Raw genomic sequence first — 21,622 nt, forward strand, 5'->3', positions numbered from 1 at the left:
CAGTATTCAAGCGCTTATGGGCCAGGAGCAATATAAAATGCTTTACATAAATTATCTCATTTAGTCATGGCAACAAGCAAAATCATCATCACCCCTGTTAAAATTGTATTTTCATGATCACCAGAGATATTCTCTTTTAGTGCTGCTTTAAGTACTAGAAGTTCAAAGATCAGGATTACATTAGTGTTCTGGGGCAAATGAAAGTGGATTATTACCTTTTTCTGGATAATGCTCACAAACTGTTTTGTATCACTGCTGAACTGTCAACAGATAATTCCTCCTTACTGTGCAAGAGAGGCCAGATTGATATGGACAGAGTGCAGAGTAATGAGATTAACCTTCCAAAGTCACTTGTCAGCTGCCTAATTCTTTCAGCCTCTTCAGAAACCAGGCACAGTGTTGTGGTATCATAACGAAATAAGTCATGGTTGAAGATTATTTTCTTGTGCCTCTGTTAAAAAGTGGAACAAAGAGCTACTTACCATTGCTTATCTCAAGTTATCAAAAAGCTAACCTGTGACCTAGAAATCCCATTTAAAGTTTGGTCTTACTTTTCTTCAAATCATCTGCATAATTATTAGCTGGAATGTTCTTTTCAGATGTACGCTGTGGCCCTCTAGGTCTTTTAGACTCATTAGCATGTGGTTTTCCAGAAGCATTCCTGGTTTCTGCTACTCCCCTGCCCTCACTGGGATTTGAGGACTTTGAATGGTCACAATTACCAGATGCAGTTCCTCTCAGCCAGATAGTAAGCCTGGGGTTCCAGGCAACTGCTCTTGCAAGGATTACAAACGAAGTCCACCTGGTCCTGCGAAAACTGCAAAGTGCATAAATGACTGTGCCTTGGTGGCATGGTTTTGCTGTTTCCTGTTGGCACCAAAAAGTATATGGGCACATACACCATATTTCAGAAGAAGCATCAAGAAGTATCAATTAAATAACCGGAGCAATGAGATAAGATGTTTTAGCCAATGCTGTTATTCTGTGGGGACAGGGAGTAGAAGCTAATCAAAAATCGTTGGGAAAGCTGAACCAGCTAAATATAAATGTTCTCTAAAGCTGCTTCTCACTTGGATTTTGAGGACAGGGAGTCAGAAATTGGTCATCCAGTCATCGCCAGTGTTGAGTTATAGAACAGTGCAATGACCAAGAATATGTTGTCAGATATGTCAGCTGTATCTCATTAAAAAAATCAGTAAGTTCTGACTTGATAAAGAAGAGAGGAGAGTTTTAGGGGGAAGAAAAGGCATCCAAAAAAAAAAAAAAAAAAAGAAGCATGTCTTGGATCCTACAGGGCTGAAAGGGCACGTGCTATGAAATGCATCCATATAATAACCAAGGAATTAGGTGCTACTCAAATCCTTAAATGAGTAAGGATAGGTTTACCTATCTAAGATGAAAATCTGGTAGAGGTAGAACTGAGAGGATGGGGTTAGTATAAAGGAGGGATCCTTGGGTGCTTAGCGTGACCCCCCTAGAAAAATCGCAGTCCTTTTTTGCATACCACTTGGCATATGATTCTTCATGGGGTTGAACTAGCATATCAAGTCAGATGTAGAGCAGGCATTCACTGCTTTCAATGGTGTTTAATTATTTAATTCTCAACAATGTCTAATAATTAATTTAAAAGAAGATATGATTAATTAAGCCATCTCTATATGGCATTCATAATTTGATTATTGTAAAATACTTCTTCTACATTCACCCTTAGGGCACTAGAACGTGTGAATCGCAGCTCTTGCAACTGTTACGGAGTGTTAAATCGCCAGTATATATTGTTGTAGATAACACGAAAACAACTTCACAAATTCTTATATACGTGTAACTACACGACATGACAACGTATGGTTCATTTTGTAAAAAGTAGTGTAAGATATGTTCAAACTATTCTGGTTTGACGTTCTCTGAGGATTTCACGTCATACGTATTGTTGGGCTTAGATGATCCCAGATTCTGATTCACAGTCTTATTCTTCTCACACAAGTTTTGTAAATTCAGGCAGTTTCATTACATTTTTTGAGCCTGGATTCCCATTTAAAGTGGAAATGATAATGCTTACTTTACAGGGCTAATTTGAGAATGAATGAGAAAATGTATGCACAAGTTATGGCGTGATGCCTGGCACTTAATAGACGCTTGGTTAATGTTAGTAATTTCTTTCTCCTTTCTTGTTCAAGAGGTTGAACAGATGGATATATTATAATATATGAATAAAAATACAAATTATTTTCAACATAACAAAAATTCTTGTATAGCCTATAATGGAGTAAGTCGTATGACATCACCGAACAATCAATTTGTGATCATGGTGGAGACTAAAAGCTACAACGGAAAGGGGAGAATTTTAAATGAGATCAATCATTTGATATAACTGCTAAGTCAGTAAACGGACATACACAATAGTAGGCCAACCAAAAAGGAGTTCAGTTCTGGCTACTGCTCTACCAGAAGAATATGAACAAATAAATTTAAATTTAAACGATGGGGAGAGATCTTGAAATCTGGTTATGAGCAAAGTAGAAGTAATTGGGACCAGTTTTAGCCCGTGGTGCACAGAGAATGCCGAGATCTTGCTGTGTTGGGTGGGTTAGCATTTTCGAAGCAGAACAAGATGACTTTGCAGACTAAGGGCTGCCTGAGTGTGACTCAGAAGAATACAGAATAGAACATTAAGAGCAAAGCAAAAATAGCCAACCCCAAACAACAAGCGCAACAAAAGAACAGTTCACTGGTGGCATGGGTGAACCCAAAAAAGGCAAGAAACGACCCACCACTGGTGAGATCAGAGCAGAGGCAGAACAGAGACCATAGGTTAAGGAGATTGAAAAGGAAATGCTCAGTGTTTAGATTAAATACTGGAACCCAGGGTCTCCCTAATCCTTTTCAAATTTAAGATCTCACAATGTGAATGACAGCTAGATTGTTCAAAGGATGCAGTGTGGTAAAAATAAACAGAAGTCTGTCTTTAGAAATAGTAATTATTTTGTTCAATCAGTAGCCTTGGCTTTTAGGAATTTCTCCGGGAGGAGTTGCTAAAACAAATTTTTGAAAGTATTCTCTGATCCATAATGATTCAAAAAACTAGAGGAAATTCAGAATGCTTTCTGAGAAAACAAGGACTTCATCAGTTATAGTTCAATCCAGAGAGTGGTGTGTCAAAGGCACCAAACGATCATAGAAAACATTGACTATAAATAACAACCAATAGGATACTTTTAACATTCCCATGCTGCTTCCCTTCCCCCACCCCCAACACCCACACATGCAAACACACATGAAAGGGAAATCTAGGTGAACTGGAGATGAGGGTAAGCAAAAAACTTTGGTAAGGCAGAAGATTTAGGATTCTATATCCAATCTACATTTACATCTGTTTCTTTTTTTTTTCCAGTAATACTTTTATTATTATTATTTTTAATGTGTATTTATTTTTGAGAGAGAGAAAGAGTGCAAGCGGGAGAGGGACAGAAAGAGAGGGAGATACAGAATCCAAAGCAGGCTCCAGGCTCTGAGCTGTCAGAGCCCAACATGGGGCTTGAACTCATGGACTGTGAGATCATGACCTGAGCTAAAGTCTGACACTTAACTGACAGAGCCACTCAGGTGCCCCTACTTTTGTTTATATAAAAAAAATTTTTTTAAGTTTATTAATTTATTTTAAGAGAGAGTGTGAGCAGGGGAGAGTCAGAGAGAGAGAGCGGCAGAGAGTGAATCCCAAGCAGTACAGAGCCCGATGCGGGGCTTGAACCCACGAACTGCGGGATCATGACCTGGGCCAAAGTCAGACACTCAACCGACTGAGCCATGCAGGTGCCCCTACTTTTGCTTATTTTTAATCCTTTTTTACATACACCGAAATTCACTCTTTTTGTTGCACAGATGTGCAATTTTGACACACTTATGGCATTACATAACCACCAGATCAAGATACAGGACAGTTCTTATGACCCCCAATATAATTCTCCTGTTTCCCTTAGTAGTCATTGTATCCTGACTTTGTGTCCTGTGACTGTACTAAATTCACTTATTAATTGTAATAGTTATTTTTTTGTAGTCCCTGAGATTTTCTTCATAGAATATCATGCAGTCTGAAAATAAGAATATTTTCTTTCTTGTGTTATAATCTCTGAACTTATTTATTTAAACATTTATTTGGCCCTGTTGCACTGGCTGGGCCTTTGGTACATAGCTCAACAGAAGTGGTGAAGGTAGAGGTCCTTTCCTGGGTCCCAGTGAAGTAGGACATTAGTTATGGGTTTTGCATAGGTGACCTTTATCTGGTTGATGAAATAGTCTATTCCTAAAGTATTCAGAGTTTTATTTCTGTCTTCATCGTTTTTATTTTGAATCCTAGATGGGTGTTACATTTTATCAGTTGTATCTACTGAGATGCTTCTGTGGCTTACCTTTATTTTGATCTTTATTTTGAAAAGATAAATTACAATGAGCAATTTTAGAACCTTGAAAGATTTTCCATTTCTGTGATAAAGCCCACTTAACCATGATGTATTTTTAAAATATATTTTATATACTTCTAGATTTTATTTGTTAACTTTTTGTTGCAGATAGTTTGTATATATGTACCTAAGGTGTATTAGTCTGTAGTTTTGTTTTATTTTTTTTCCCTTATAATATCTAGTGTAGAAATTAGAGTAATGATGGCCTGAAAAATGAGTTGTAAATTGTGCCCTTTTTTTTTCTGGCTTAGTATTGTGGACTTTCTACCTTGTGGTTTTTTTTTTTTTTTTTTTTATGTTTATTTTGAGAAACAGAGAGAACATGAGTGGGGGAGAGGCAGAGAGAGAGAGAGGAGAGACAGAGAGAGATTGAGAGAGAGAGAGTTCCAAGCAGGCTCTGCATTGTTAGTGCAAAGCCCGTTGCAGGGCTCAAACCCATGAACCATGAGATCATGACATTAGCCGAAATCAAGAGTCAGACCCTTAACTGACTGAGCCATCCAGGAGTCCCGGTCTACATTATTTTTTATTTTTAGTATTTTTTTAATGTTTATTTATTTTTGAGAGAGAGAGAGAACACAACTGGGGGAGGGTCAGAGAGAGAGGGAGACACAGAATCTGAAGCAGGCTCTAGGCTCCAGGCTGACTGTCAGCACAGAGCCCAATATAGGGCTCGAACCTATGCACCTTGAGATCATGACCTGAGCCAAATTCGGACGCTTAACTGACTGAGCCACCCAGGCACCCCTACATTATGTCTTTAAAACAAATTACCAATGAAGCATTCTGGGCATGAGTCTATATTAAGAGAGATATTTAACTGAAAATTCAACTTACTGATAAGTATTTGTCTATTAATATTATCCTCTTTATCTTGGGTGAACTTCAGTAATTTGAGTCAAGAAATTGGCCCATTTTTCCTATATTATCAAAGATATTGAGATAAAATTTTAATAACACCCCCTTTTCTTAGTCTAATCAGCATCTGTAGGCTCTAGTGACATCACCACTTTCATTCTTGATATTGGTGTTTCTCATGTTCTCTCTTGTTTAACTTGATCAGCTTGGCTAGAGATTTGTCAGTTTTACTGATAAACTATTCAATAAAAACTACTTTTAACTACATTAATGTTTAATTTTTTCTTTTTAAAAAAATTGATTTATGTTTTTTTTAATTTTATTTTTAAATTTTTTTAAAATTTACATCCAAATTAGTTAGCATATCATGCAACAATGATTTCAGGAGTAGATTCCTTTGTGCCCCTTACCCATTTAGCCCATCCCCCATCCCATAACCCCTCTAGTAACCCTCAGTTTGTTCTCCATATTTATGAGCCTCTTCTGTTTTGTCCCCCTCCCTGTTTTTATATTCTTTTTGTTTCCCTTCCCTTATGTCCATCTGTTTTGTCTCTTAAAGTCCTCATATGAATTAAGTCATATGATTTTTGTCTTTCTCTGACTGACTAATTTCACTTAGCATAATACCCTCCAGTTCCAACCATGTAGTTGCAAATGGCAAGATTTCATTCTTTTTGATTGGCGAGTAATATTCCATTGTGTATATATACCACATCTTTATCTGTTTATCCATCAATGGGCATTTGGGCTCTTTCCATACTTTGGCTATTGTCGATAGTGCTGCTATAAACATGGGGGTGTATGTGTGCCTTTGAAACAGCACACCTGTATCCCTTGGATAAATGCCTAGTAGTGCAATTGCTGGGTCATAGGTGAGTTCTATTTTTAGTTTTTTTGAGGAACCTCCATACTGTTTTCCAGAGTGGCTGCACCAGCTTGCATTCCCACCAACAATGCAAAAGAGATCCTTTCTCTGCATCCTCGCCAACATCTGTTGTTGCCTGAGTTATTAATGTTAGCCATTCTGACACGTGTAAGGTGGTATTTCATTGTGGTTTTGATTTGTATTTCCCTGATGATGAGTGATGTTGAGCATTTTTTCATGTGTCAGTTGGCCATCTGGATGTCTCCTTTGGAGAAGTGTCTATTCATGTCTTCTGCCCATTTCTTCACTGGATTATTTGTTTTTTTGGGTGTTGAGTTTGATAACTTCTTTATAGATTTTGTATACTAACCCTTTATCTGATATGTCATTTGCAAATATCTTCTCCCATTCTGTCGGTTGTCTTTTAGTTTTGCTGATTATTTCCTTCGCTGTGCAGAAGCTTTTTATTTTGATGAGGTCCCAGTAGTTCATTTTTGCTTTTGTTTCCCTTGCCTCTGGAGACATGTTGAGTAAGAAGTTGCTGCGGGCAAGATCAAAGAGGTTTTTGCCTGCTTTCTCCTAGAGGATTTTGATGGCTTTCTGTCTTACATTGAGGTCTTTCATCCATTTTGAGTGTATTTTTGTGTATGGTGTAAGAAAGTGGTCCAGGTTCATTCTTCTGCATGTTGCTGTCCAGTTTTCCCAGCACCACTTGCTGAAGAGACTGTGTTTATTCCACTGGATATTCTTTCCTGCTTTGTCAAAGATTAGTTGGCCATACGTTTGTGGGTCCATTTCTGGGTTCTCTATTCTGTTCCCTTGATCTGAGTGTCTGTTCTTGTGCCAGTACCATACTGTCTTGATGATTACAACTTTGTAGGATAGCTTGAAGTCTGGGATTGTGATGCCTCTTGCTTTGGTTTTCTTTTTCAAGATCACTTTGGCTATTTGGGGTCTTTTCTGGTTCCATACAAATTTTAGGGATTATTTGTTCTAGCTCTGTGAAGAATGATTTATGTTATTTCCTTCTGTTTGGTTTGGATTTAATTTATTCTTTCTCTATCTTTTTTAAATATTGGAAGTTTTAAATACTGATTTGAGACCTTTCTTGCTTCTTAATGTAGACATATAATGTTATAAAATTCCCACCAATAACTATTTTGGTTTCATCCCATAAAGTTGGTTATATTGTGTATTTCTTTTTACTAAATTCAAAATAGATGTCTATTTCCCTGGCAATTTCTTCCGTAATAAATGGATTATTTAGAAATAGATTTCTTAGTTTCAAAACACTGAGAGAATTTCTAGACTTCTTTTTTGTTATTGGTTTCTAATTTAGTTACATTTTGGTTACAGAATATACATTGCATGAATTCAAGTATTTTAAATTTGTTGACTTCTTATTGTTTGAGTCAACCAAAATATAAGTGAAAATTCCCTGTTCACATGAAACAAAATTATTTTTCTCTTTTTTTTGTAGTAGAGTGTACTATAAATACCCATTAGATAAAGTTGAATATTAACATTTTAAGTTACTAATTTGCTATATATTTTTACTGATGAAACTGTCCCCTTGTTCTATCAAATTATGAGAAAAGAATGATGAAATTTAAAAAGGAGTTGTAACTTTTTTCTATTACTCTTTTGAGTTCTCCTTTACTGATTTATGAATTTTAAAAGTTCTGTTACTGAGCTATACACATTTCACATTGTTTTATCTTCTTGACTGTTGATGTTCCTTTTTGTACCATAATGGTTGAATTTCAATCCACCATTGCTATTTGACTTGTTGTCTCATCACTTATTTTTTTATCGTAACTTTCTGCTTTTTTTTGATTAATAGTGACTTGTTACACATTCATCTATCTCCACTTACTAGTTCCGCATTTAAAAACATGTTTCCATGTTTACACATTTTAAAATGTTGACTTAAAATTACCATGGTGAGCCATCAAATGGTATCATACCACTTCATGTAGAATGCAAGAATCTACAGTATACATTAGTCCCTCCATGTTATCCTTTATACAATTCTTTTTATTCAACTTAATTGTGCATATGTTGTAAAACACACAATTCATTATTACTCTGTTTTAGACAGCCCATTACTCTTTAAAGTAATTGAAAATGAGGATAATATATCTTAAGTGTGCCTGCATTTGACCAGATAGGTTTCTCTTTTTTTCTGTATATAGATCCAGATTTACAACTGATACCACATTCCCTCTGCCTGAGCAAATTCCTTTAACGTTTGTCATAATTAGGCCTACTAGCAGTGAATCATCTCAGTTTTTGTTTGGAGAAATCTTTGTGTCACCTTCATTTTTGAAAGATATTCTCACTGGGTTCAGAGTTCTGTATTAGAAGATTATTTTTTCCTTTCTTTCAGTTTTAAAGATGTCGTACTGTGTATATCTTATCTTTGCTCCTCTGTGTGTCTATTTTCTTTTCTTTCCATCAGGTTGCCTTTAAAATTTTTCTTCTTAGTGTTTGCTTTTGTGCATTTTGACTATGACCTGTGTAACTTTTAAAAATTAGTAATAATGTTTACATTTCTTTGAGCTTCTTAAATCTGTGTTTGGTTGTTTCTTTTCTTCTTTTCTTCTTGAAAATTCTCACCTACTATATTTTGAAATATTTCTTCTGACCTGCCTCTTTTCCCTTAATGAGTCTCCAACTGTGTAATGAGGTCAAGATGTTTTGTATTGACCTATTCCTCTTCAATTCCTTGTTCTGATATTTTATTCTTTATTTCTTTGTGCTTCATTTTAAATAATTTCTATCGAACTCTCAAGTTATTAGCTTTTTAAAAATTAGTTCTACTTTGCTAATAAACCCACTGAAGGAATATTTTATCTATGATATTTTTGTTCCCAGCAGTCTCAAGTGCCTTTTTAAAAATAATCATTCAGGGCACATGGGTGGCTTAGTCAGTTAAGCATCCAGATCTTGATTTCAGCTTAGGTCATGATCTCACAGTTCATTATATCAAGCCCCACGTGGGGCTGTCAGCACAGAGCCTTCTTGGGATTCTCTTCCTCTCTCTCTCTCTCTGCCCTTCCCCTGCTTGTGCTCGTACTCACTCTCTAAATGAATGAATGAATGAATGAATGAATGAATAAATAAATAAATAAATTTTTGTGTGTCTGCTGAGATTCCTTCCTCCTTATTTGATTTATACATGTTAATTTTCATTTACACTATATATATTTCCCTAGGACTTCTACAACAAATCACCAGAAACTGGGTGGTTTAAAACAATAGAAATGGATTCTGTCACAATTCTGGAGACTAAAAGTTTGAGATCAAGGAAACAGGCCATGCTTCCTACAGTGTCTCTAGGAAGAATCCTTTCTTCTAGCTTCTATCATTTGCTGACAGTCCTTGGTGTTTCTTGCTTTGTAGATATATAGCTACATTCTCTGCCTCTGTCTTCACATGGCATATTCCTTTGTGTGTTCTTGTATCTTCTCCTAAACCTTTAACAATACCAGCCATATTGGATTTAAAGTCCACCCTAATCCATCATGACTTCACTTTAACCTAACTAATAACAGCTTTTAAAACCTTATTTCTGAACAAGGACACATTTTTAGGTACCTGGGCTCAGCACTTCAGTGTATGTTTTTGGAGGACACAATTCAACCTACCACATACTATAAACTTGGTACTGATCATAGACTTTTTACTCTGTTTTATTTTATTTTATTTTATTTTATTTTATTTTATTTTATTTTATTTTATTAAAAAATCTAATGTCTCTTTTTGAGAGAGAGAGAGAGAGAGAGAGAGAGAGAGAGAGAACAAGTGGGGGAGGGGCAGAGAGAGACAGAGACACAGAATCCGAAGCAGGCTCCAGTCTCTGAACTGTCAGCACAGAGCCTGACACGGGGCCATGAGATCATGACCTGGACCGAAGTTGGATGCTTAACCCACTGAGCCACCCAGGTACCACGATCATAGGTATTTTAAAGTCTCTGTAGGATAATCTTATCACATGGGCCATGTCTGAGATCAGTATCTCTTGACGATAGATCGTTTTTGTTGCCTTGTAATATATATTATTTTTTTTTAATGTTTATTTTGAAAGAGAGACTGCGTGCACACACGGGGGAGAGGAAGAAAGAAAGGGAGAGAGAGAATCCAGATGCAGAGCTCGATCCATCTCATGGTCTCAGGAACCCTGAGACCATGATCTGAGATAAAATCAAGAGTCAGATGCTTAACCGACCGAGCCACCCAGGCGCCATTATAGATCTCTTATTTTCTGTTGAGTACAACATTTTGTGTATAAATGAACAATAGATATTGAGAAATTTACAGCTGGAAGTGGGCAGATGTTTTCTTGTTTCAAGTCCTTACTATTCAAGGCTGGGTCAAGCTAGTTACTTAGTTGAGCTGGATTTGGGCTTTGTTGTGGCTATTGTTATTCTTATTTTCCTACACACTTTAAATTTCTCTGGTAACAGATTTTGTGGCTTATTATTCAGTGTTAAGCTTGTGGTACAGATAAGTTTTCTGAATCTTCTGGCCCAACTTTTGCTTTTGGTAAGACTAGTGCTCCTGGGTTCAAGATCAAGCCCTTCAGGCCTTCCTGAACTCCCTTCTTCATTATAGCCAATACTTCCTTACATACCTTGTGGATCATGGGCTGCACAGATTTCTTGCCCTTCCCCTAGTGGCAGGTGGTTTTGACTTCTACTCTGCTTCCAAAATACATCATCATCATCAACAAGAATATTCCTCCGTCTTCACTTGGCTTCCTGGGGAAGGAGAAGGCTTTCTAAAGGTAGAGAGTTCTGCTTTTACTTCTCCAACAGTGCCTCGAGTACCAGAGTCTTTGATGACCTTTCTGTAGTGGCTTCAACCTTTTTTTTTTAATATTTACTAAGATTAGTAATGCTTGAGAGGAGGCTTCTAGAAAGTATTTCTGCTTATCCCACATCAATAGCCGATTTCCCGTAGGACTGTGCCAGTGAAGAAAAGTCATTGGACCTCTTCCTCTTGCCCTACTCTTTTTGTGAGTACACAGGAGAGATGCATGGAAGGGATTCTGAGTAAATGTGATCACTCCCACATCTAGATCTATTTTAAGTTGGTATGCCAGCACACGTTTGCCCTTTAAAATTTTGTTAAAGTTGTAGCTGATTTATTCTTCTCTGCTTCTGCACAGACTACTTCTTCCTTCCATGCTTGTCAAAGGTGAAACAGTTCACGTATCTCTGCTCTTCTCAGAGGCACTTGCTACTCTTTGGAATATAGTTGCCTTTGCTGCCTTGTGACCTTAGCTCTTTGATGGAATCAAGAAAAATTATGATTTGTAGATTAGGTGGTTATTCTCATCCTTAGGATGGTAGCAACATTCTCTTGCATCTTTCTACACCCTGATCACACGCAGAATCCAGTCACTTCTGGCCTTAGACTTGTGTGGCGATTCAAAGCAAACTAAGGATCTCATATCAGTAAGGATTCATTCACTTGGATTTTTTATTTTGCTTGTCTGGTTCTCCCTACTAGAATAAAAGTGCCTTGAAGGCCAGAGTTTGTGCCGGTTTTATTTATTGCTGTTGTACTTAGAAAGGAGTCTGCCGCAAAGTTGCTTCTCAGTAAATGTTATTGGGTAAATGGCTATTTAATAACATATACTTAAAAAAAATTAAATATTTATTTTTGAGAGAGAGAGAGAAACAGAGCATGAGCTGGGGAAGGACACAGAAAGAGAGACACACACAGAATCCGAAGCAGGCTCCAGGATCTGAGCTGTCAGCACGGAGCCCAATGTGGGACTCGAACACACAAACGGCGAGATCATGACCCGGCCTGAAGTTGGTAAGCTTCAGCTGAGCTAAGCTCAACTGACTGAGCTACTCAGGCACCCCTATAACATATAATTTTATGAGGCATTAAATATGTTTTCATATTTGGTTCTCAAAAACATTTAATATAGATAATGTCCTCATATTTAGAGGAGGGAAATGGTTTTCAAAAGTATCTAATAAATTGACCTGCGTTACATAGTTCTGCCTGGCAGGGGCAGATAGAAAATTGTATCATGGAAAGAACAAAACCGGTTTTGAATGCCGACTTCTCTTCTGCCTTTGATAGTTTGAGCAAATCGCTTAACTCTTCTGTTCCTCATTATTCTCTTTGTCACAGTGAGGCTAATGCTTCCCCTTTTAAAATATTATATTAGAGAACTCAATGGACTCATTATTTAAAGCAACTGATACAAAATAAGCACTCAGTACCTATTCTTATAACTCCTGTTATTTCTGACAGTATGTTTTTGTGTTCTATTCTTATTATATGGAGCTTAATCCTAGTTTCTCTGATGCTAATTCTTGAACAAATTTTTAATTTTTTTAAATGTTTATTTATATTTGAGAGAGAGACAGAGAGAGAGCACAAGCAGGGGAGGGGCAGAGAGAGAGGGAGACACAAAATCCGAAACAAGCTCCAGGCTCCGAGCTGTCAGCACAGAGCCCGATGCGGGCCTCGAACTCACAAACCACGAGATCATGACCTGAGCTGAAGTGACCAATGGAGCCACCTAGGTGCCCCTTGACCAAATTTAACTTTGTCGTGGAATATTTGAAACATGGAGTATCGCAGGTAAAGAAGAATCTATGGGATGAGAAGTATGGTAGGGTGTGCGGGGTCAGGATTGGGCAGACCTCGTAATACACTCAGAGTGGCTGTTATCTGACAAAGCCAATCTCATCCTTGTGCTAAATTGAAATAGTAAATATGAGCAACTTGTGTAAAACAAAGTAAGCAATAAGAGATGGGTTTACAAATTTAAACCCTCCATAACTAATTTGGAGGAAAAAACCCCATATTTTCTAAAAAGTTTTTTTTTAAAAGTAGTTACTAAAGCATAAATAGCATTGGAGATAATATCGGGAATACTATTGAGAAGTAAACAAATGTAGTTTCAGGAAGGGCTTACCAGGTTATACTGTTTTACGTTCTGTTGTCAAGGTCGTGGGAATATGGAAAGGATTAAAAGAGAATAAGTAACGAATTTATGTATTTCAAACTTCTCTCTCATAGCCGAATGGAGTGCTATTAAGCATGGAGTCTCAAAGACTTCATTCACATTCAGATGTTTGATTGTTTTATGTCGTTTGAGACATGGAGCTTTGTAGGTCTAAGGAGTGATGTGACAGACAGGAGAGTTAATGGAAACAAAAAGGAATATCGAAGTTGTAATATAAATTGAGTTACTGACAATAAGTATCACTTTGAATAAAAAAGGAAATTGACTTTTTGTATATCTGTGTTAAGTTTTCTGGATTGTTCAGATGCCAAACGTGCAATATATTTTTCTTTTTTCCATTTTGGAAGAATGATAGACTTTTCTGTGCCATTAAAAAAAAAAGCAAATAAAAAAAACCCATCATTTTCTCTGAGTTCAGATATCATAGTGATGGTAACTTTTGAACATGTATCGGTGGTGGCAAAATATATTTTTCTTGTTTGAAATAGAATTCTGTAGGGAATTACTTTGTGTCTTTATGGAAAAGACACAAATAGCCTGAGGCATTATGTGCTAACATATGGGTTAACATCCATTTTTGAGAGTCCATTAGCCAAGGAATCTCAGGCTGAAAACTAATGTTTTCTTTTTCTTTTTTGTTATATGTTTAGAAATAAGTGAAACTGTTTTGAAGGCTAGAAAGATATCGTAGCTGAAATTAATCTTGGATGTTACCAGGGAAAACTTAGAGTTGAGAAATCTAAGGCCTAAATTGAGCAACTGTTTGACCAGTGTCATAAGTATGTTCAATGGATAAATTTTATCATTAGTGTCATGAATGCTAATTCATTGTGCATAAACCTGTAGCTTATAATATTTGAGTGAATCTTTCATAAGTTATCAGTCATATAGAAATAAATACTTAATTTCACTGGTAGTTTAAAACCTAAATAACCTTTTCATGTTTTAAGATAATTTAATGACTTATGTGTCATTTTCCTAATATAAATATTTGATTTTTTAAAAATATCACTTATGACTTTTCTACCTATGCAAGTTCTATAAAATAATGAGAAATATATACAGAGTATGTTGCATAAAATACACAAATTAGGGAGAAAATAAACATTGTCTAAATGCCACTACTCCGAAGAAAACAAAAATTCACCCTAACTACAAATAACATTGACATTCAGTACAGGGACTCACCCTCTAGTAGTGAGACAGACACTAAGAAAATTATTACAGTCCTTTATTATAATTGAAATAATAATAATCCAATAATTGGCTTAGGGGTTAAAAAGTATTACAAAGAAACTGTGCAATTAGGGATTTTTTTTTATTAACAGGCTGTATATCTAATAACATGATTATTATTCAAAGAAGCTTATTCTCAATTTAGATAGATAACTAATTAGAAATGATCTCTGGATCAAAGGGTATGAATATAAGTTTTTCCATTGGAGAAATAACATGGATGCAGAATATTTAAAAAACCCTTGAAACCAAGGAGTACAAAAGAAACAACCCTCCACCACCAAAAAATAAAAAGGGCAAAAGACTTAAACACACATCTGACCAAAGAAGACATATGACAACTTATCTCATGAAAGGATGTTCAATGTCATTAGTCATTTGAAAAATGCAAAATCAAACCGCAGTGGAATCCTCTCATACCCTGTTGGCATTGCTAAAATAAAGTAATCCTTAAAAAAACAAGGTTGGTGTGGTTTAGGAGCAATTATAACTTTCATGCATCACTGCTGGCCATGCAAAATGGGACAACCACTCTGGAAAACAGTTTGGCAGTTTCTTATATTAATTGTATAATGTTCGTAGTCACCCAGAACTAGGGGCAACCCAAATGTAGTTCAATGGATGAGTGGATAAACAATCTGTGGTACATCCATAAAGTGAATCACTACCACCAGGGCAATAGAAAGGAATCAACTCTTCATAGGCACTCGACAGCCTATGAATGAATCTTGAAGGCACTGCCATGTGTGACAGAACTGAGCCACAGATGATTCCTTGCTGTTTATGTTTAATACCATTTACATGACATTCTGGAATAAGCAAACCTATAAGGCTGGAGTACAGATCAGTGGTATTACAGGGGTGGGGATAGAAGTGGGTTGACTCCAAAAGACAGCACAAGGGAAAACGTTCTGGTGACAGAGTCGATCTGCATCCAGATTGTGCTGCTTGCTGGTGACAAAATTATACGCGTATGTGAAACTCATAGAATTGTACGCTGAAAAGTCTATTTTACTGTATATAAATTTAATAATAAGTAACTGTATTGTTATAACAATACACAACTAACTCAGTGACTCTAAAACGTGATCATTATAAACGCTGAGTAGGATGTAGAGGAAGTGAAACTCCCATAGTTTCCGATAGAAATGTAAATTGATTCAACCACTTTGGAGAATAGTTGTACATCTATTAAAACTGAACATAAGCCGACCACATAACCCAGCATTCCCACTTCCAGGTATATAACCAAGAGAAATGAGTACGTACGTCAACCAAAAGGCATATGCAAGGATGTTCATGGTAGCTTGATTCATAATAGGCAAAAAACAGCTTAAGTAAACAGCAAGTAAGGAATGTGTAAGTAAAGCAAAATATATTTACATTAGTGAAGCACTACACAGAAATAAGAATAAATAAGCTACCGATATCGCACCACATTGCTGAATGTCACAGACGTATTTGAAAGCATACAGATGCCAAAGAGACCATTTATGTAATTACCTATGTGTCTCAAAGGCAGGCAAAACTAATATCTGATCGTGAAAATGAGAGGGGTGCCTGGGTGGCTCCGTCAGTTGGGCATCTGACTTCGGCTCAGGTCATGATCTCACAGTTTGTGAGTTCAGCCCTGCATCGGGCTCTGCGCTGACAGCTCGGAGCCTGGAGCCTGCTTCGGATTCTGTGTCTCCCTCTCTCTCTGCCCCTCCCCCACTCGCGCTCTGTCTCTCTCTCTCTCAAATATAAATAAACATTAAAAAACTTTTTGAAAATGAGAGCAGAAGTTACCTCGAATGTATTGAGTGGGCTGGGATACGAGGGGTCATCCTGGGGGATGGAAATATGCTATTTCTCAGTCTGAGTAGTGGTTACATAAACACATACATATATAAAATGTATTGAGTTGTATGTTTAAGATTTGTGTACTTCACTCAATGTGATACTTCAAATTCAAAAAATGTGTATTTAAAAAAAAACGAACTAAGTGAACAGGAAAAGTAAAGAAAGGAAAGGAAGAGAAAAAAGAAAAACCTTTCAGTTATTTCTTTCTGTAAAATTCTCCCTAGGTCACTTCAAATCTAAATGCCAGTCTCCTTTGAAGGTGGCTTTGTACTGGCTTATCTGAGTGTATTATTTATTCCACACAGATACTTAATTATCTCACAACTTCAGTTATTAGTCATTTGTTGATAAATTCTTATTAATGTACAAACCAGTATGACAATTAAGTGATTTAATATGGAGCCTATTCTTCCTGAGCAATTAGAGTCTTGTGGAGTCTATCACCTCCTCTTTTATATCTGGTACCTCAAAAATAATTTGATGGTTGCTGGCAGAACTCAAGCATTTGCGCAACTCATGGGGGCATGTTCACCATTTAGTCTAGGTAATTTCATCTCTTAATTTGTACAAAACAGTAGTTCTGCTTATCTGGTAAGGAAAAACCTAACAATTTAGAGCCTGTTTTGCCTGAGTTCTAGCAAAGCCCTATCACCACCAACTCCTTCTAATGCAAGGTCTCCACTGCATTATTGAAGAAAAGCCAAGAACGAGATAGGCTATCCCTTTTGGTCCCTGTTCTAAGGCAAAAATGTGAGATTTGAAACATAGAAGAGAAACAGAGGTGTTGAGCAACTTATGAGCAGTTATATACTCAGAGGGTTCATGCAGGGTGCTAAGCAGCTTCTAGAAGAATCCTTGAGATCCACCAGTCTTGGTGCTGAAGAGAGCTTAGTCACTGGCTTCTATGACCTTTGCTTCTCTAGACTTTCAAATGGTCATGTAAATCTTGAATTCTATTACAACCATTCATTCCTCGAATACATAGAACAACTTTTGTCTTTCTGACAAAAATCATATTGAAACATTTTTCCACAGTTGACAGGAACTCTCCAATGCTTAGGTTGCTTTTGCACAAATAGATTAGCATTTCTTTCCCATAGAGTCACCATGTTGCATTGCTTTCTGGGAAATCACATTATTTGACGTGTATTTAGCATGGCATCCCCTTGGTAATGGACATATAATAGACTAACTTACAAGATACCACAAATAATTCATGAATCGGGAGAATATTTATTGGCTTCTGACTTTAGGCACAGTGGTAGTGAAAATGAAACAAGCAATTTTAATTTCAAAGTGCAGTTTTGGGGTGTCAAGATAAACCTTACCTAGGATAAGAGAAGACTTTCCAGAGGAAAGTGCATTTAAGCTGACAAGTAGGATTGGTGTTAATTTGGTCAGGCTAGAAATTGGAATACTCCAGGTGTCTCGTGAAGGACAAAGATGTCTCTTCTTTTTCTAAACAATACCTGTAGATTCGTTTAGAGTAACCCTCACAGATACGAGAAACTTTCTTTCCGGGTATGGGAAACCTATATGTTTTGAAAATAACACTTTCACAAGGAAGAAACCTATTTAAGACTGAAACCAGTATTAGATATATTTGCATAATGACCACATTGCACTGGCTACATATTGACATACGATGTGTGACAGGTGGTCTGCATTAGGGCCTTTCCATTGGACATATTTCAAAATGTATCTTGGGAGGTGGTTGTAACTTAGTTATTATTAACCACTATTGGTCGAGTACCCTTTCCCTGCCTGGTGCCATGTTGGCATTCTGTATTTGTAGTGTTATCTTCATAGCAATCCCATAAGCATCTCTTTCACGGAGAAATAGAAAGCTGAAGTAAACGATACAACTTGTCAGTTGGTATACATGTAGTTATTAGCAGACAGGGGAATAGGCCTAGTTCTGACTCCAGGGTCTGGACTGTTCCAGACCATACAGTAGCCCTTAGACTCGAAGCAATGTATTTATCTTTTGAATTCCTATGACTTGGACACATTTATCAGTTCTATAGGAAGTAATATTTGCTGAGACTGTATCATGTAAGAGGCCTTGTGTTAGCTATTTTATAAACACTGTATCATTTTATTTTCAAGTCTTCTGGGTAAATACGCCCCCCCCCCTCGCTGTTTTTTTTTTTTTAATTAACATTTTTTTTTCAATGTTTATTTATTTTTGAGAGACAGACTGTGAGTAGGGAAGGGGCAGAGGGAGAAGGAGACACAGAGTTCAAAGCAGGCTCCAGGCTCTGAGCTGTCAGCACAGAGCCCAACATGGGGCTCGAACCCACGAACTGTGAGATCATGACCTGGGCCGAAGTCGGATGCCCAACCGACTGAGCCACCCAGGCGCCCCAGCGCCCCCCGTCACTGTTAAGGAAGGGTTCCAAACTCAGGGATTAAAAGCCCACAGAGTTCCTAAGAAGAGGAGTTCAGTTTTGAACTGGCTGATTAGATTCAGACTAAACCCCCTGGCTTTTCAACTGTCCAAAAGGCATCATCTCTTACAGAAAAACCTAAGAGAACTTCGGTATATTCAGTTAGTGTAAGTATATTCAGCTAATATATATTCAAGTAAAAGTAAATTTCTCAGCGACAGAAGATTTAATTCCATGTGTTAAGGAAACTGATAATTCATCCTCGCAAGCTGCTGAAATAAATACATCAGATGGGGCTTTTGAGATTTAAATTAACATACACTAAAAATTAGATATAGGTGTGATAGCTGAGATAGGAAACTATACAAACAAAGCCACGTTTGAAGGATGAATAGAGGGGTGGCAAACGTAATACTTACCAGCTGAAACCCTAGCAGTCAAGCTACTGCACTATATGAAGGCTCACTGTGTGGCTTTGTGTGACAAAAGAATTATGGAATTTTAGGGGGAAAAAATTTATCCTGGTGTTTGGCCCTGAAGAGGAGGAAAGGCTACTGTTGAGAGACAAAAACCTCTCTGTTTTCTAGATAACAAAAATAATGCAAGAGAAAAGACATCTGTTGTACGTAGACAGTTTCCTGGCTGAAAGGCATCTGCACAAGAATTCAGTTAAACCATCTTATTTTTAAAATGTGAAAATGGAGACGGAAGGAAGATGAATAACGTACCTAAGACCACAGAGCTTATGGGGCGTCATAACTTAGGTCCCTTCCCTGCCCAGCGATTTCCTGTAGACCACACATTAGTGGGGTGGGGAGTGAATCCACGAGATACAACGGGCAAGACACTTTTATTAATCTTCTACACGTGGAGGGACAGTGGCTGCACAAGGGGAAATGCATTTTCAGTTCAGACCACAAAAGAGGTAACTCTTCTCACCAGATAATATTTCAAAGTCTGTTCTTATTTCCACAGCTTGTGCAATGCACTGATTATGACAGAGACAAATGCAGCCTGAAAAGAGAGAATGTGGATGCACTGAAAGCCTCCTGATTTAAAGAGGACGACATTGATGTAAAAATGGAGTCCCACTTACTTATCCCACAGATCTGTTAATGAAAAAGAATGAACACTTTGCAGAAGATACTGTGGAAAATTAACATTTTATCCTGGGATTCAATTAAGGGCTTTTAGTGCTGATGTTGTAGTTGGGAGTAAGTGAATAAACCAATAACAAAATATACTGTAGAGGAGCCCTGGAGCAAAAAGTCACACCCTCATCCAGAGGCTGGAGAGTGAAGACAAGACAGGAGAAAATTTCTGAAATTTGGGAGTAAAACGAACAAGATAAGTTTGGAAGGAAGTATTTCTTGCACAGATGTAATTACACATTTATGAATGAGAAAGAAAAGTGATGTCGAAGTTCACTGGTCTTAACTAACTTAGGGTCACCAAAAACAACCTAAAAAAGGAATTTGGAAGCAGCTAATTTGAGGGCGGGAGGTGATTGCGAGAATAATGGATTGGAGAGAGTGAGAAAGGAAAGGAGGAAAAATCAGTGTAAGGTGTTATTACAAATATTTCATGTGTGGGCACCATGAGACCCCTGACAATCATTGGGAATACTTTCCAGAATTGTCCGTCTAAAAGGCTAGCCATTATCAACTGGCTGCAGTACCCATTAATTAAAGGTTGCCCTGGGAATGTTAACTCTTTGCATTTCCAGATGGCAATTGCCACTGGAGAAGACCCTGGAAAACCATGCAGACAGCTGACCTGAGTGAAACTTGAGGTGAGTCCTTGGCGGGAGGGGTGAATCTGAATGCTTGAGAACGGTTCCCCACCCCTATGACTGCACCTGAGGGGATGTGCAGTGGGCACCAGAGATGTCTGTTACCGAGCTATATTTCCTGTATAATTTGTTATAAGCAAATTTCACTTTAGACACTGTTCTTTTTTTATACCCATAATTAATGGAGTCAAAGTATCCATCCAGGCTTTAGATACATCACTGGACCAGGCAGACCCCATTTGTCTTTTGCATAAGGTCTAACAGCCAGAGATGCCAAAGGCAGAAAAGGAGCTACCCTGACATTTACCCCCTCATCTGCCAGTTTTTTTTCAGTGCTGATTGATTACGTATGTGTTGTGCTTCATGCTGTACTCCGGACTATACTCTACGTGCTGAGAGGGAAGATGACTTATTCATGAATCATACAATGCTCATCTGATTATTCATTTAAATCACAATACTGTGAAAAACAATTTCAGTGATCATTTGGTTTTAAAAATAAAAAAAAAAACATTCTAGCACATTATTAATGAGGATTCAAATAATGTCATCAAAAGGGGAAAAAATGAAGTTGGTGGCAAAGAGATAATGAGTTAGTTTTTAAATATGCTGTTTGTTTAGTAGATAGCAGGAAATTCAATATGCAAGAGTGAAAATATTTCAGAAGCTAGAGATCTAGGTTTGAGAATTGTTGGTGTTGGATGAAGACAAGAGGAACTCCCTGATGGAAAGGGAAATATATATATGTATATACGTATATACATATATATGTACATATACATATGTATATATACATATATATGTATATACATATGTATATGTATATGTATATATATGTATATGTATGTACATATATATGTGTATATATATGTATGTATATATATACACACATACATATATATGTATATATGTATATATGTATATATATATACACATACACACACACATATATATATATATATATACATATATATATGTGTGTATATATATATATATATATATATATAAGTATATATATATATATATATAATAGAAGCAGTCTGTGTTAGAATTCTTCCATGAGACGTACATAAGAAAAAAAGAAACAGGAAACAGCATCAGGAACTAGAAAATCTGCATTTGTGTCTTCGGAAGCAGAGAAAAGAAAGCTTTGATTAAAATGTTGAATGCTGTTGTGAATTT

Source organism: Acinonyx jubatus, chromosome A3 (assembly GCF_027475565.1).
Source record: "Acinonyx jubatus isolate Ajub_Pintada_27869175 chromosome A3, VMU_Ajub_asm_v1.0, whole genome shotgun sequence".
NCBI lineage: Eukaryota > Metazoa > Chordata > Mammalia > Carnivora > Felidae > Acinonyx > Acinonyx jubatus.